Source organism: Panthera leo, chromosome B1 (genome assembly GCF_018350215.1).
Source record: "Panthera leo isolate Ple1 chromosome B1, P.leo_Ple1_pat1.1, whole genome shotgun sequence".
In the NCBI taxonomy this organism is placed as follows: Eukaryota; Metazoa; Chordata; class Mammalia; order Carnivora; family Felidae; genus Panthera; species Panthera leo.
In genome coordinates this window covers 88,065,254-88,082,108 of record NC_056682.1, presented here as the reverse complement: position 1 = coordinate 88,082,108, position 16,855 = coordinate 88,065,254, and positions in this window count along the sequence as shown.

Genomic DNA, 16,855 nt, shown 5'->3' with positions numbered 1-16,855 from the left:
TTATTTATAAACTCATAGCTAGCACCTAGAAAATTGTGTTATAGATTTGAAGAATTCCAAGTCCTATAAAGATAGAGATTTCTTAGAATAAGAGTAAGTTTACACACAGGCACGTGTATATACACATTCATACACACGCAAACACATACATTCACACATACTCTTATTGTTCTTATTGTTGGATAATTGGGGAAGAATAATATTTCTTTAAGGTCACTAGGATACAACTTAACCCTAGCACAAAACAGGACAAGTTAAATTTACAAATTATTTTGTAGTAAATACATGAGTTTCTAGATGTTCGTAAGAAACGTGTTCTTACGTCTTATGTCTTCTCTTCCTCTTAAGGGCATTTAACAAATAATTGACTATTATGTAACTAGAGGATAATGGATTAGATTCACAGCTTGTGCAGTTTAAATTATTTTAATTCCTTATTAATAGGTTACATATATTATTTCTTTAAATGTATAAAACAACTTCATATGGATATTTATTATATTTTATAAAGTATCATAAACCTTTTAAGTCACTTATGAAACTGTGAATTTTACATTTAAATATGCCAAGAATACACTGTTTCTGCATAAATTATAATTGTGTATTTGCAAACAGAATTATACAGGTATTTATATATAGGTACTGAAAGCCTGTGAGCAATCTGAACAATTCTCCAACCTTTTCATTGGCTTCGTAAAAGTTTGCATTGTTTTCAAATTGCATCATTTTCCCACTGTATTTTCATCAGTGGACAACAGTCTACCATTAGCAAGGTACAGATCCAGAAATATATTGCGAACATGGGGAGTGTTAATTTTATAAAAAGGTAATTAGTGAATATGTTTGTCTTATGGGCATTTATGCCTCATTTGTGGCCTCATAACTTTGGGGATTCAGATATAAACTCTTGTTAGTTTCATCTATCTCAGGGTTGCTGTCACTCCCTGAATTGGAAGCTGACCTCAAGAAGTATAGCACTGCGCAGAAGCATGTACCCATTTAAGATTTGACGTTTATTGTTAATGTCTAATTCTAAAGCCACCTTAGTTTTGCTGAAGTCCTCATGTGGTTTAACAGTGTATTATCTCATAGTGCTCTGCTTTTGGTCTGGCTGTTATTCATACTTTCATACTTAAGAGACACTCTAAAATAAATTCTCCAGAGTTCCTAACAAGAGATACTCCATGATGTCTTAGCATAGACTGTTGACTCACTGTCTTGCCTGCCTAGACACATTCTACATGTAGCGTATAATTCAAATTCCACGTCATTCCTCACAGCCCATATTAATCTCTCCCTTTCCTGATTTCCATGGCAACACTCCATGCACAGTAGTTTGCAAATATTTTTCAAATATTCATAATAACATGTGCTCTTATGAGGAACTGCCATGTATGTATGCGTTATTTTCCCAGTTCCATTGTAAGCACTTTAGCAGGCGTCACGTTTCTCTTGGCCGGGCCACAGGGCTTCTTTCAGGAATTTGCATATAGCGTGAAACAATAAACACTTGGAGAACCAAAATTAGTACAACTTACACTCGTGAAATACAGCATTTGTATCTCACATTTCTTTTTTTGTCTTCCATATTATCTAGAATAACTGAGAAACCATTTTACTTTTCCCAAAAATAAGTACATACTGGCTGTTATCGGCTGATAGCCCCATAGAAAATCTGTCAAGACATTCAGCTGGCTTTAAGAAAATGTGGCAGAGCATGGGAAACGACATTATTAACTTCAAAACCATGGTAAAACTCTCCTTAGTGATACATAGATGGTATATATTTACGAGGAAAGTTATGCATTTGTAGGAAAAGGCAGCTGTCATGCTGAAGAATAAACATGGAGTTTAAAGCCTGATTGGAATTTTATTCCTGGACCTGTCTCTTAAAGCTGTGTGAGTTTAGACAAGTTTCTTTTTTTTTTCACTTTTCTGAGCCTCATTTTTAATGTAAGATAATGAAAATTGTTTCACAGGGCTTTGCTTTGAATAAAAATGTGACAACAATAACAGAAGTGCTTCTAGCTATATGAAGTTGGGATTTTTAGAATTATTTTGATATTTGTTTTCAATGCAATTAATATTTTAGTTATTAAAAGTTTAATAACCATCTTACCTAAATAACATAGAATCACATAAAATTATTCTCCACCAATAAAAATACCAAAAAAAAAATGAAAATAAAAGTAAATAAAAGTCTTCTTGTATTTTTAGGATATTTTCTTTGTAACAATCTATAATTGAACCAGAATTTATTGCGTACCTCTTGATATAAGGCACATTGTTATCTATAAAGAACAGGAATGCCTCAAGGAATAAAATACCAGGTCATGCTTATATGATGCCATGCATACATTTTTATTAATATTTTAAAATCAAGACTTGAAATACAAATGAAGATATTATAAAACATTTATTAGATTCCTCAGGTAATTCCCTCAGTCCATGAAAAGTTTGATGAACTCTTAATCAGATCCTAACCTATTTTGTATTGTCAATTCATTCATTTACTCATTCACATATTCGTCCAATAAATATTTACTGAATATCTATTTTTGGCCAGGCATGGTGACAAATTCTAGGTATATGGTTGTAAATTAAACACGCATGGACTCTCTGTTAATGGAGTTTATAGGCCAGTGCAGAAACAAAATATATATAGGTAAACAAATTAACAGGTATATAAATGCATTTTGTGATAACTCAAAAAGGGAACACAAAGAGTTCAGGTTTGGGGCACCTGGGTGCCTCAGTGGGTTAAGCGTCTGACTTCCGCTCAGGTCATCATCTCATGGTTTGTGAGTTCAAACCCGCGTCGGGGTCTGTGCTGACAGGTCAGAGCCTGGAGCCTCCTTAGGTTTCTGTGTCCTCCTCTCTCTCCGCCCCTCCCCCAGCTCCCACTCTGTTTCTCTCTCTCAAAAATAAATAAATATAAAAAAAAAAGAAAGAGTTCAGGTTTTGAGATCAGCAACATAGGACCTACTTTTAAAAGGGGGGTGGGGGGGAAGCCTGCTGTAGTTAAGTGACTTCTTTGTTGCGTCCTGAAGGGTCAGAAGTCAGTGTCAGGAAGAGCAAAGCAAGACCTTCTACAAAGTTCCTAAGGGAGGAAATGGCTCATACCTGAAGCTAAGTCCAGAAGTTTGTGTGGCTGGGGCTATGAGAGAGGCAGAGGTGAGAAGAAGAGATGACAGTGGATAGGTAGCAGGATGGGGATCAAGCAAGACCTTGTGAGCCATGATAAGGTGTTTGTGTTTTTATGCGACGTGTAAAAGTTAGAGAAGATGTTAGACAGAGGGTAAATGAACTGATTTATGCCCTTAAAAAAAATGGATTTTATTTTAAGTTAGAAAAGAGTAAAAGGGAAGCAGAAAGATAATAGGAAACCTACTGCAGGAGCCCGTGTTGCCTGGGTGACAGGTGACGGTGGCTTGGACTAGTACGGTAGCAGAAAGCAATGGCATCTGTCTTTGGCACATTTTACATTTAAAGTGGAACTGGCAGTGGAAGAAATTGAACTGGGAGTTCACTTAAAATTCTTGACTTCCTTTGGGGGAAAAGAGGGAACAGAGATTTTTATTAACCTCACTGCTACTGGTACAAATATATTCATAGAAATCATATCTCTGGTCTGCCTGGCCCTAAAATACTTTATCTTGGAACATTCTATGACTTCAAGGAAGTTATGCTCTACAGATTGTCAAACATTATTTTTTACACATATATTTAGCACTTTCTGTGTGCCAGATACAGTGATGGATGTTTCCTGTATATATTTTCATCTAATTACCATAACAACAACACTACCTCCATTTTTGAGCTGAGGAAAGAGAAAAAGAAATAAGAAACTTGTCTAAGGTCATACTACTCATTACATTCAAAGTCTAAACTTAAATTCTCCTGTGTTTGACTTTAATCTCATGCTTTCTGTCCTAATTTACCAGTTATTTTTCCCACTCCCTCCCTCGTTTCCTTTCTTTCTTTCCTTCCTTCCTTCCTTTCTTTCTTCCATTTTTCCTTAACAAAGAAGCTGTTAGTTTATTCATGTTTCATTTTTTTGACATTGATTTCTTTGTATTATTTTATTTACACAATTTTCTTTGCTCTACAAACTACTCCTTAATTTCTTCTTACCATTCTGAAACTCTAAACCACAGAGAGGACGTATTGACTAATAATTCCTCCTGAAATAATTCTGAATCAGTGTTTCTATATTAAAATGTCCAGGCTCCCCAGAGGCAGGCCTGGCTCTGCCCCAGCATGCTGACGGAAAGTTGGATAAATTTAGTTGGAAAAATGGGACACATATTTGCTTATCAAACATCCCTATATCTTCCCTACAAATACTTTATGTATTGAAGTGAAATGGCCCCTAAATGAACCCTACTACTCTGATTTCTTTAATATAAGTCTATCCTCACAACTTGTTAATATGAAAAAAATAGATAAAGAGGTAAGCATTACAGAAATCTTAAAAATCAATTTGAATACACCTAGGGAAGTCACCTAAAAGAGTGGTTTTAATACAAGCAAATTTTAATGGAGGGAAATATCTTTTACTGATTTGGATTACAGTTTTTCAAACAGTAATATAAACATTTTGGATGGGATAATTCTTTGTTGTGGGGGCAGTCTAGTGATTGTAACATGTTTAGCAACATCTATAGCCTCTACCTACTTGATTCTGGTAGCAACACACCCCCCTCCACCCAGTTATGATGACCAATAATTTCTCCAGATATGATCAAATTTATTGTTAAGACAAAATCAACCCTGGCTGAGAGCCATTGGTCTAGAGCACTAGATTCTACTCAGACAAAATAGCACTGTCATAAAAATACATAGAATTTTCAGAATGTTCTCAAAGTGCTGAGTACTGGTTGGAGTATAGAAATGCGTAAGAAAGTCACTAAACATTGGAGAAGATAAATTAATAACTACCCAATGGTACAATGATAAAGTTTCTGTGTTAGTTCAGAAGGATTAAAAAAAAAAAAAGAATAATTTCAACTGGAGTTTGGGCTGCTTCAAAGATAGCAGAGTCTGGGTGGCCATTCTCCAGATAAGTGGGGCAGTGATAAGTACTATAAGAGAGAGTGAGGGACACCTGGGTGGCTCAGTTGGTAGAGCATCCAACTTCCGCTCAGGTCACAAGCTCTCAGTTAGAGAGTTGGAGCCCCACATCGGGCTCGCTGTTGTCAGCCTGTCAATGCAAAGCCCACTTCAGATCTTCTGTCCCACTTTCTCTGCCCTTTCCCCACTTGTGCTCTCCCAGAAATAAACAAATCTTAAAAGAGAGAGAGAGAGAGAGAGAGAGAGAGAGAGAGAGAGAGAGACACTACAGATAGAAAATAAATACTCTGGGCAAAGACACCACTTGTGAGGATGTATGTTTTTGTTTGAAGAAATGAACATTATTTACTGTACAGTGTAGGAAAGAAGTTTGCTGACCTACTATTGAATCAATATTAAAAAAAAAAAAAAAAGTTTATGTCACATTCTGGAGGTAAAGAAAAGTCATTAAAGGTTCCAAGCAGAGATTTTGTGAAAGACTTATAGAAATGGATAGATGAGTAGGTAGGTAAGAAAGTTAGATCATTTGGAAGTCTACATTAAGGGTCAGCAAGCTATAGCCTGTAGGCAAAATCCAGCTAATTGACCCATTTTTGTGAATAGGGTTTTGCCAGAACAGAACCATATTCATTCATGTTACAACATCAGAATTGAGTGGTTATAATAGAGAACATGTGGTCTGAAAGTCTAAAGTATTTTCTACCTGTCCCTTTACCCAAAAAGTTAGCTGACTGTTATGGATTGAATTGTTCCCCTTCCTCCCACCCTCCCCACAAATTCATGTGTTAAAGCGCTAACCCCCAAAGTGGTTATAATTGGAGATAGGCCTCTAAGGGGGTAATTAAGGTTAAATGAGGTCATAAGGGTGGAGACCTAATCTGATATTACTGGTGTCCTTATAAGAAGAGACAACAGAGCTCTTGCTCTCTATGCATGCACAGAAGAAAAGCCAGGTAAGGACACGATGAGATAGTGGCCATTTACATAGTAAGGAGAAAAGCCTGACCAGAAGCCAACCTTGTTGGCACCTTGATCTTGAATTTCCAGTCACCAGAACTGTGAGAAAATTAATTCCTGTTGTTTAAGCCACTAAGTCTGTGTTTTGCTTTTGTTTTTGTTTTTGTTTTGTTATGGCAACTCAAATAGACCAATACATCTGGCCCTTGGCCTAGATCATTTATTTATTCAAGAACATTATACACTTAGAATGTGACAAGAATTTCATAGAGGTTTAGAATTACAAAGATGAGAAAATCCAACATTTCTACCGTATCAAAGCTTATAGTCTAGTAGAGGCATACAGACGTACATTTGGCAGAATATTCTACTTATACAGTTTTCAAACAATTTTAATGTTTAGTATCACTTGACTCTTTTTTACCTACTATAGAGATGAATGAAAGCCAAATATTTTTTCTCACCCACTGGGAGAGTTTGGCATTCTCTTGCTTTAAAAAAAAAAAAGGATAAGCAGTTTTTGTGAAAATACTTTGGTGCCTCATTTTAATGGTTTATCAAAGGACGTTGTCAAAAAACTAGATGACTGAAGGAAAGGGGATGTGGCTTAAAGGTGTCAGAAAGGTGCTCGCATCACACCAGAAAGAGATCACCCAGGCTGGAAATAGCCTGGAAAAGATCTATCTTATTCTAAGACCTCAGCTATGTGGGTGATCTTTCCTTCACATGACAAAACTCCAGAAACGATGTCTGCTAGTGGGTCAGGGTGCTAGTGGGTCACCTTAATAATAAGGGTGATACTGCACTAAGAGAAAGAGAATCGTTTGTTGAGTGGTTAAAAAAAAACAACAACAAAAACCAAACAACTTAGAAATTGTGATAATTTGTGGCCTCCCAAAAGATTACGGCAGGCTGTAAACAGTGTAGCTGGATAAAGGAAATTATTATGAAAAAGAGGGTGGGAAATGCTGGGCTAGTAGGGAGGTGACCCAATTCTAGGAATCCCATTGAGACTGCTACCCTCTCTATGATACCCAGATCCCAAGCTTAGCATAGAAGTAGCAGAGGAATCACACCTAAGGATGATAAAAAAAAAAAAAAAAATGTTTCAACAGTAAACTAAAATGGCAGGTAACTGAGGGATTGGACCACAGTCTGGCACTCCAGAACCTTGGCAACAACTTTGGGATGAAAGAGATCCAAGAATACCTGAAGCTGATTTCCTCACCATGGTGGGGCCTCAAGTTGAAAACTTAGGAAGTGGATGACTTTGAGTTTATAGTCCTGAGTTTGTAGAATAAGATTTAGACCTGGTGCTGTAGAAACGATAATAAGGAATGGGAGATTAATAGACATGATAAGATTCTGGAAGAGACAGTGCTGAGAAAACAAAGGAATAATAAATTCGACCTAAGACAGGAAAGAGAGGGAGGAGTCAGATATTACTAGAAAAAGATCTATAGATGAGGTTCCAATTAAAGAATGATGATAGCATAGCCAAAAACAATGGTAGTAGAAATAGTGAGGACAGTAAAGATGTAAGAGAGATTTTGAAAGTATGATTGATGAGATTAGACTACTCGCTGAATCTCAGGGAGATGTGGTAGGTAATGAGGATAGGTCCTAAAAAGAATATGTGAAAAGAAGCTGATGTCTTAGGAGAGAAAATTTGCCATCGCTTTAGGACAAATCCAAATTTCTTAATGCTCTCTAGGAAGCAATTTTGGGAAGAGCAATGTTTGTGAATTGATGGCCGTCAGGCAAAAAGTGATCATCAGATGGCTTTGTTCACAGCATCGTATCGGCAATATTTTTAAGAATACCAATATTCTCGGGGCGCCTGGGTGGCTCAGTCAGTTAAGCGGCCGACTTTGGCTCAGGTCATGATCTCACGGTCCGTGGGTTCGAGCCCCGCGTCGGGCTCCGTGCTGACAGCTCAGAGCCTGGAGCCTGTTTCAGATTCTGTGTCTCCCTCTCTCTGACCCTCCCCCATTCATGCTCTGTCTCTCTCTGTCTCAAAAAATGAATAAATGTTAAAAAAAAATTTAAAAAAAAGAATACCAATATTCTCTAAAATATAAAACAAAAATTTGCCCACATTTAAAAATAATCCAACATCTTCATAATAAACCAGATCTCTGAATCCTCAGGCCTTCATTCTGACTTAAGAACAATAAAAACATCTAGAGCTGAGTAGATGGATCATGTGGTCTCCAGCCAACCATTAAGTAGGTTTTCTAATTCTGGCCCCAGAAGATAAACTTTAGAACAGCTATTTGTTATTAGTGATAGTCCCAAAGTTTGCATTCAGCAAATAATTGCATAGTCCTTATTTCTTCGGAAGTGTTACCTTTTCTGCCCACCCATCTTGCCATATCCATGCTTATTTGAAAGCTGTTGTCCTCTTGAGCTGATTTCCTCCAGTACTAGAAAGAAAAGTGCTAAAGAATAAGTGCATTTTATCACAGGAAGTTCATTGTGATGACATTCTTCTCCGATCTCTGAAAGTACTAAACCATTTTGCACCCAGCTTGACCCAACAGCTGTAGCTCTTCTGCTCTCACTCCCTAATTTGTTTGCATTTGGCTTAGATTCCTAGCTCTTTGGAGTGCTGATAATTATACTTGTCTGGGAGGCTTAGAAGCTGTAAAAAATCTGGACCTCCTCACATTTCAGCACAAGTAGACAAGACTCAGGCTCCAATTTGGAACTGCACAGACTTAAATGGGGCATGTGAGCCCAGAGACATCAACAGCAGCCTGCCAGCTTGAAGACTCTTCTCCAAAGCCACTAACCATATGTTTGGCTACAAATTGTGGACCAAGCTAGCCAAGATGTTACACAGGACTCAAACGGACCTCTGTTAACATATGTGGTTGGCATGGGGCAGGTGAAGTGTTGATAATTAAAATCTCATAATCTCAGTTACAATGTAACCGGGATATTTTCCTTCTCTTAGAAACAGCTTCACAGTCTAATTTAAGAAAACATCATAAAATATAGTGATCGTAGAGTGCTTTGAATAGAAGGAAAAGTATGAATAATAAAATTTTACAATGAAGTTCATTTTTAAGAGAAGTGGACAAGAAACAATGTTAGATACATTTAAATGACAGTGATCTCATTAGTTTGCAAAATTGTTTAAGCTATAGAAAAGACTGTTCAGATATATCAGGAAAATTCTTATTTCTCACTTACCAATAGGTAATAATGAATTTAGTACTGTGGCTGAGTACCTAGAGAAATTTAAAACTAGCTCTCCCTAGCCTCATAATCTAAATTGAAAACCTGAAGTGTGGTTTAAGTTCATGTTAAAACATTAAAAAATTTAAGCTGGCAACCCATGGGTTCAGGGATTTGGAAATGTGTTATAAAACATTCAAACTTGATTGCTACTGTTTTACATTGACCTAGTCCACAGGAAACAAAAGATGACCCTAGAAAGGGACTTGATTATCAGCATTAGGGTTATTTCTGTTCAGTTTTTGGAGAAGAAATGCCATATTGCAGATAAACTCACACATCTTAAATGAATGTCCTTGTTGAAAGATAAATTAAAACCTTTTTAAAAATCAAAGGGTTTGAGACTTTAAAACTTTTTTCTTAAATGGAAATGTCTTACCTGGATTTGAGATTGACTGACTAGATAATTAGGAGAAAATGCCATTACTTCTATTTTTCAACTCCTGTGAACAAAACTACTACCTTGTGCTTCAAAAATGTTAACTGCTCCAAAGAGCTATTACATTTACTTTTTAAAAAAGGGATTTTTTTTTGTTTTCCAAAGACTATAAAAATAACCCACCTAAGAGTTGTTAATTATCATTAAACGGTGAACACAGACATCTTTAGAGTGTTTCTGGAAATCATGTCATGATTCCCAGGAAGAAGGGAAATTAGAGTTACATCAAGCATGAAACATGCGTTTTGAAAAGTGACTCGACTCACAGGACTAGAACTTCACATGGGAGCTTGAGAGACATTTTGTTTAGATTTAGCCCTTAATGAGATAAAGTTCACGGTTTTGAAATGTGGCTGCCTTGGAAAATAACATTTGGGGAATGCATATGAATCTGTAAAAACAAACACACACTGCGGAGAGCTTTTCGGCATGGCTGGAACTGACGGAAATCCAGATGTTCTTTTTTTATATTCTTGGATCACCACCAGAGAGCAAAAAATAGAATCGATCAGTGCTGACCCGTAACACTGGAAGAGGAAGCCCTAACCCTGTGACAGCAGGACTTATTTAACGTTATTCAGCAGAGGGCTGGAGAGCCTCACAACTTGACATTGCCATTTGCGCATGTGAGTTCCAGTTACCCTTGATTACATACCATCTACTATCTAAATACACTCATATCAGCCAAATTACCAATTTTATTGAAACTTCAGCTTTTAAAACAAACACTGAGCACACAAAGGCCCTGGCTCTTCTAAATTAACAAACAAACAAACAAACAAACAAACAAAAAACCCAGAACATAAGACAAGCCTACTTGAAAAGCCGAAGCTTGTTCATCAAGAGCGTGACAGTCTGCGAGTGTGAAGTTTGAACACGAATTCTTATTTTTGCATGCACCACCCTCTTTTTCTGTGTGCCCTCCAAAAGAAACAATCTGACAAAAGTGTTATCCTTTGGGGGCATGATTTCCTGTATACTCTTTTTTTTCTTTTCGAAAAAGTGGAATTAAATGAAGCCCTAGTTAAAAGAGAAAAATGTATTACTAATAGCTGAAAAATACTATTAAAAAAGAAAGATGCTTCTTACTCCTTAGTTGAGTGAGTGTGCACGTGTGTGTGTGTGTGTGTGTATGTTGATAATACACAATTTTCTGGAGTCTATGGAGACAAATACAGACCAAGTATGGAGTGTGTGTTGGGGGTTGGAAGGAGAGACAGGAGATCAGAAAAATACAAAGTGTGGGAAGAAAACAGAGTGTGAAAACTATGGGAAATCTGCTACCTTTGTCTTCACAGAGAAATGAAATGTGTATGGAAGATAAAGGGCAAAAAACTGAAAACTATTCCCCAAGTAAAAAACAAAACAAAACAAAACAAAACAAAACAAAACAAAACAAAAAACAGCTGGGGATTAAAAAGATCAGTAAAGTTTAAATCAGTGAAAAAGCAGATTTTTGAGAACAGCAGTAACCCCCCCCCATTTAAAGTTAAATGAATAGTAAATAGTAAAATTAAATAAATATTAAATAGTAAATTATGCTATCTTTTGCCTTAAAATATAAAAAAATACATTTGTGTAACATAAAATTTCATAATAAAAATTTAAACTTACTAATTTTATCCACATATTCCAAAGGATAGAAGATCAAGCTAATAAAAGAGATATGGTCGCATTTTGTGATACTCCTTTCGCTTGAAATGTACAATTGTCTACTCTATTGTTTTTATAGAGAGAGAGAACTTTTAAAGTCATGTACCTAACAAAATACAATTATATTTAGAAAATATAATACTGTTACAATTCCATTTAAGCTCATTTGTTATGTGGATATTTATTTTAACAAGAAATGTTCTTGTCCCAATAACATTGGCTAAATGTCATGTGGTTTTGGCTAAAGTCATGCGATTTCCTTTCTTAAACTTTTTAATAGTAAACTAAGATGACAACTCTAGAAAGGTGAGTGACAATTTTAATACATTTAAAAATAATATTATTTCTAGATACGTAATATAGTTTGAATACAAAAGAATGAATCAAACAACGTATTTCATCATAATCCATAAAGAAAAATTTTAATCCGTGGCAGTCCCTTTTCAGTTAATGAGTTGTCTGACCCTCAGGATTTCCAAATGCATCAGCTTTTGGCAGGTTGATAGGCAGGCATTTAACTGGATCTCTAAAACTTGATCCTGCAGGCTAATGACAAAAACACCCTGATGGTATGCAGTCATTTCAGTCGGTCAATCAACAAGGATTTTGAGCACACGTCGTTTTCTCATCATTGTGCTAGATGTAACAGAAGTGTGTAAAAGATAAATAAAGGAAGTATAAGACAAAGACCCAAACTTCAAAGTATGCAGAATCACCTGAAGAGGTAAAAACAATATACATGAAATAATTACCAAAGTTAACAGCAAATTTTTTAAGGATGATTTGTGTTGAAGAGCCAAAAATGCTGGAGGATATTAGGGATGGTAAGATAAATAAATATCAGGATGATCAGAGACCATTTCAACGGAACAAAATTTGGAAGGGAGTAAGATTTTAGATAAACAAAAGAGGAAGGAACTGTTTTCTCCTTAATGAATGCACATGCATAGCATAAACATGGGGGACAAAGGGAAATAAGCACAAATTTCAACTAAAAATGTGAGTTGAACCAGTTGATCAATAAATAGGATGTGTTGGAAAGTAGAGCTAGATTTAAGTTTGATATAGTAAGAAACTGGGAGTCAGTAGTAATTTTAATTCAGGGGGAAATCTGATGACAGCATAAACCTGACAGAGAATGCAGATGAAATGAAGAGAAGAGACAATTAAAAGGGCTATCATATTCTTCTTCTTTTTTTTTTTTTTTTGGAAGAGAGAGAGAGACAGAGACAGAGACAGAGACAGAGACAGAGACAGAGTGCGAGCAGGGGAGGGGCAAAGAGAGAGGGAGACACAGAATCTGAAAGTTTCCAGGCTCCGAGCTGTCAGCACAGAGCCCAACACCAGGCTTGAATTTACCAGCCGTGAGATCATGACCTGAGCTGAAGTCGGAGGCTTTAACTGACTTAGCCACCCAGGCGCCCCAAGGGCTAAAGTGTTCTTAATGAAGACAGAATATAAATTAATATTATTCAAAAGTTTCTAAGTGAACCTGGTTTTCAGCAATCAACAATGCAATGGCATAAGAAGTCAATTAACTATAGACTTAATGTCAGAGACCATTATGTGTTCATTTTCAGTATTAGATGTTACAAGGGCTCAGAGAATGGTGATTAAAAAGCATCAGTTCAAAGAAATGCGAATATGTTAAGAAATGAACAATCTAAGGCCATACCAATCTAAGGCCCAATAATTTATTTCACTGTTGCCTTTAAGTAGGTTTTTTTATGCTTTTGTTTTTACTTTTGTTTTGTATCATCTTTTTTTTCTTTTCTTTTTTTTTTTTTTTTTTTTTTTTTTTTTGTGGCAAACTATTTTCCAATCCTCAAAGTGAGAATATAGTCACAATTGTCTCCATGTCTCCATCTGCCCAATGAATTCTTCCTGATTTGGGCAGAAACTTGCACTGTTCTATGACAATACAACAAAACTCTTTACGTGAAAATGTGGTATACAGTTATTTCAGTCAGTTACATTAGATTTTGTATTAGGGCCCATTTTAATTAGGTATAACGGTATTTTGAAAAGCCACTTGGTAGAATATTCAAGTTCATTGTAGCTTTGACTATTTCTGCCCTTTCATTCTTTCAAATGTTCCTGGCCAATTAAGACACTAAGACATGGCCACTAAGAAGAAATTCTATATATGGTTCTCTGTTGACACCGAATGGCCACATAAAAAGTGAGTGTGTAAGTGTCACTGGTTGTTCTTTTATAGTACCCACATTTATGACCACCTTGGGAACCAATTACACTGAAACACATGTACATAAGATTCTAAAAGCTAGCTGAAGGCCACGGTGACACTAATCTGGTGAAAATCCATTAGCAACATTTCAGTTTGTCATGTAGCCTCCATGAGAAAATAATTTATCAGTTTGACTCTCCTTCTTCCCAAATAGATGAAATGGAGAGTTAGCCATCCAGATGATCAGTTTATGAGTACTTAGGAACTTGTTAATATAAAAGAATCGTAATCATCTCATTGGTATATATTGTAAGTGTATGTTGTATAGGCTTATTTCTTCAATTCAAATATAGATGAATATTCTTCTAAAATCAGTGTCAATGCATCAAGACAAAATATATTACAAATATGTGTCAAAATGGTGCAAGAAACAGTGAGTATGGGAGTAAGGACATGTTATTTCTAATACTGATGATATTACTAATATGTGTGTGTGTCCCAATATATAATATGTATCTTGGGAAGTTATTTAGCTTCCAAAGATCATGTAATTTTCCTCTTCCAATTGATGTGATTTGTCTAGGTCATGTCAAAATTGTGTTGCAGCAAATTAAATATATCTGCTGGATATATAGCTCTGGTTATTACAAAACAAACAAATTACATTAGCTTTGTAAACAGTTTTGTAAAAGCAAAACAAAACAAGAACAAAAAAAAAACAAGCAAAAAACAAAACAAAACAAAACAAAAGAAAAAAACAAGAGAATTAAATAGGTTTCTTTGCTGCAGGAATTCCCAGGGACTCATATATTCAAATGTCTTAATGAGTGTTTGCTATTGTGCATTCCAAACAGAATGCTTAGAGAGGTGGGTGTAAAATCAACATGACTTTCCAAACTTATTTTGTGTTTTATAATCTTTCACGGTGACACTTCAGGAAATATCTGATTAGATCTTACTCTTCTTACATTGTACACAATACTGAAACATCTTTTGATATTATCTTCTGTCCGTCCAATAAAGAAGACTGCTCCAACTATCTTCATTTCTCAAGGTGGTCTGTCTAGTCCTGAAGCCCCCTGGGCCACCTGTTTCTGAGCATTTATTCGAGCAGGTAATGACAGAGAATCAGTTGGACTAACCAAAGCTTAATATATTTAAACAAAATGAGATGAAATCTAGCACATGATTCAAAATCAGGATTTCTAAATCAGTATTACATGATGTAGGATAATAATACCACCTTATTAAAGCTTCTCAAACTATTTTAAGAATGGATTGTTCTTCATATTGCTCTCATTTGACTTGGTTACTGTTCATCTTCTCTTTTTTTATTTGGCAAGTTCATTTTTTCAGGCAATTTTATTTTACATTAATCTTCATGTCATCCGAATAAGACTGATCTGATCGTTTAGTATCAGTGACCATCTAATCCTGCAAGTTTAGGTGACACTTTTGACACCCTCCTTATCCCAACAGACTAAGTCCTCTGCTTATATGATTCTATATCAACCTCCATCTCAGTCCTTAGGGCAGTTTGCAAACATATACATACATACTTATGTTTGTGTGTGTATGTGTGTTGGTGACGATTTGGTTAACTTTGGTTATTTGATTAATTTATCTCCCTGCGTTTATCCCAGATTATAAACTGTGAGGGAAGAACCTAGTCTGCTTTGCTTGCTATTGTTTTTGCTAGATCTAGTACTGTGCCCCATTCATAGTAATTCCTGAACAGATGTTAAATGTTGAACTTCAAAGGCATTTTGTTCATAGACTTCAACACATATATTTGTTCTTCTATATAACTCAAATATCACAAATAAATAGCTGTCCGTTGCTCAAATTTTGCAAATAAATAGAAGCTGTCCATTACTTTAATTTAAAAATGCTGATCCTTATGAAAATAAAATTTTTCCTCCCAGGGGTAATATTTTAAAAATCATCATTAACCATTCTTCCCTTAGCTGAGAATAAAGTATTTAAGAACAATATGAAATGAGACAGAGATGGGACAGGAGACAAGATGTAGAAAAATTATAAATAATAGATTTCCCTAACTTAACTTTACCACCAAATAATTGTGTCTAAACTTGGCTCTGGATTCATGATTCTCTAAAACTTCTATTTAAAAAAGAAACCTCAAATATACTCTCTTGTTATTGTAGTTCAAAAACAGGGATATAATCATTGTTTATAACGATAGTATGTTGGGGTGCCTGGGTGGCTCAGTCAGTTAGTTGAGCGTCCGACTGCGGCTCAGGTCATGATCTCAATGTACGTGAGTTCGAACCCCGCGTAGGGCTCTGTGCTGACAGCTCGGAGCCTGGAGCCTGTTACAGATTCTGTGTCTCCCTCTTTCTCTCTCCTCCCCCACTCATGCTTTGTCTCTCTCTTCTCAAAAATAAACAAACGTTAAAAAAATTATAATGATAGTATGTTTTCTAAGAGGAGATAAAGCCCTTCTTGAAGCTATACACAAAGTCAACAGAGAAATGGAAAATAACCAAAGCCTCAGAATGCCTCCATAAAACTGGTGACAATCTTGCCCATATTGATCATAAAATTATAAAATTATTTTCAAAATGGCCCAAAGAAACCTGGGGAAAATTCATCCCCATCTGCATACAATATATTTTGTTTTTGAAGTGTAAGCATTACTTTTTTTAATGGAAAAAAAGAGATAATTATTATGTACGAAACCCTATCTCATAGCAGCATAAATGTTGAACTATTAAATATGTATTATGCTTTTGAAATTATTGTCCCCACAGTGACCATAACCCAGCTGTCTGGTAAATATGTAGGAGTTTCTGATATTTTATACAATGCAATGCTGTATGCCATAAAATACAATAATGTTGCCTACTAGTGGCTTTTGGAGCTATTTTAGTTTGAAAGTTTAAACTTTATGCAAACATAATCCTAATTGATTCATTTTCAATAATAAATTCACAGTTATATTTTGTTGTATAGTCATCATTCTTTGCGCTAAACTTTTGTCCAACAAAAAGGACAAGACAAAGAAGTAGAAGAGATCCTATGTTCCAATTCATTTTGTTATTAAAATTAATACTTTTGTTACCCTCTAGTATACTATTAAAACAAAATCAAATTTAATTTCATAAAATCATATCTATACTTTGCAAGCCATTGTACTAGCTACTGTAGAAAATGAAAAAAAAATTAATTACAGATGTTGCTGCTTTAAGAATTAATGCCCTAAGGGGGCGCCTGGGTGGCGCAGTCGGTTGAGCGTCCGACTTCGGCTAGGTCACGATCTCGCGGTCCAGAGTTCGAGC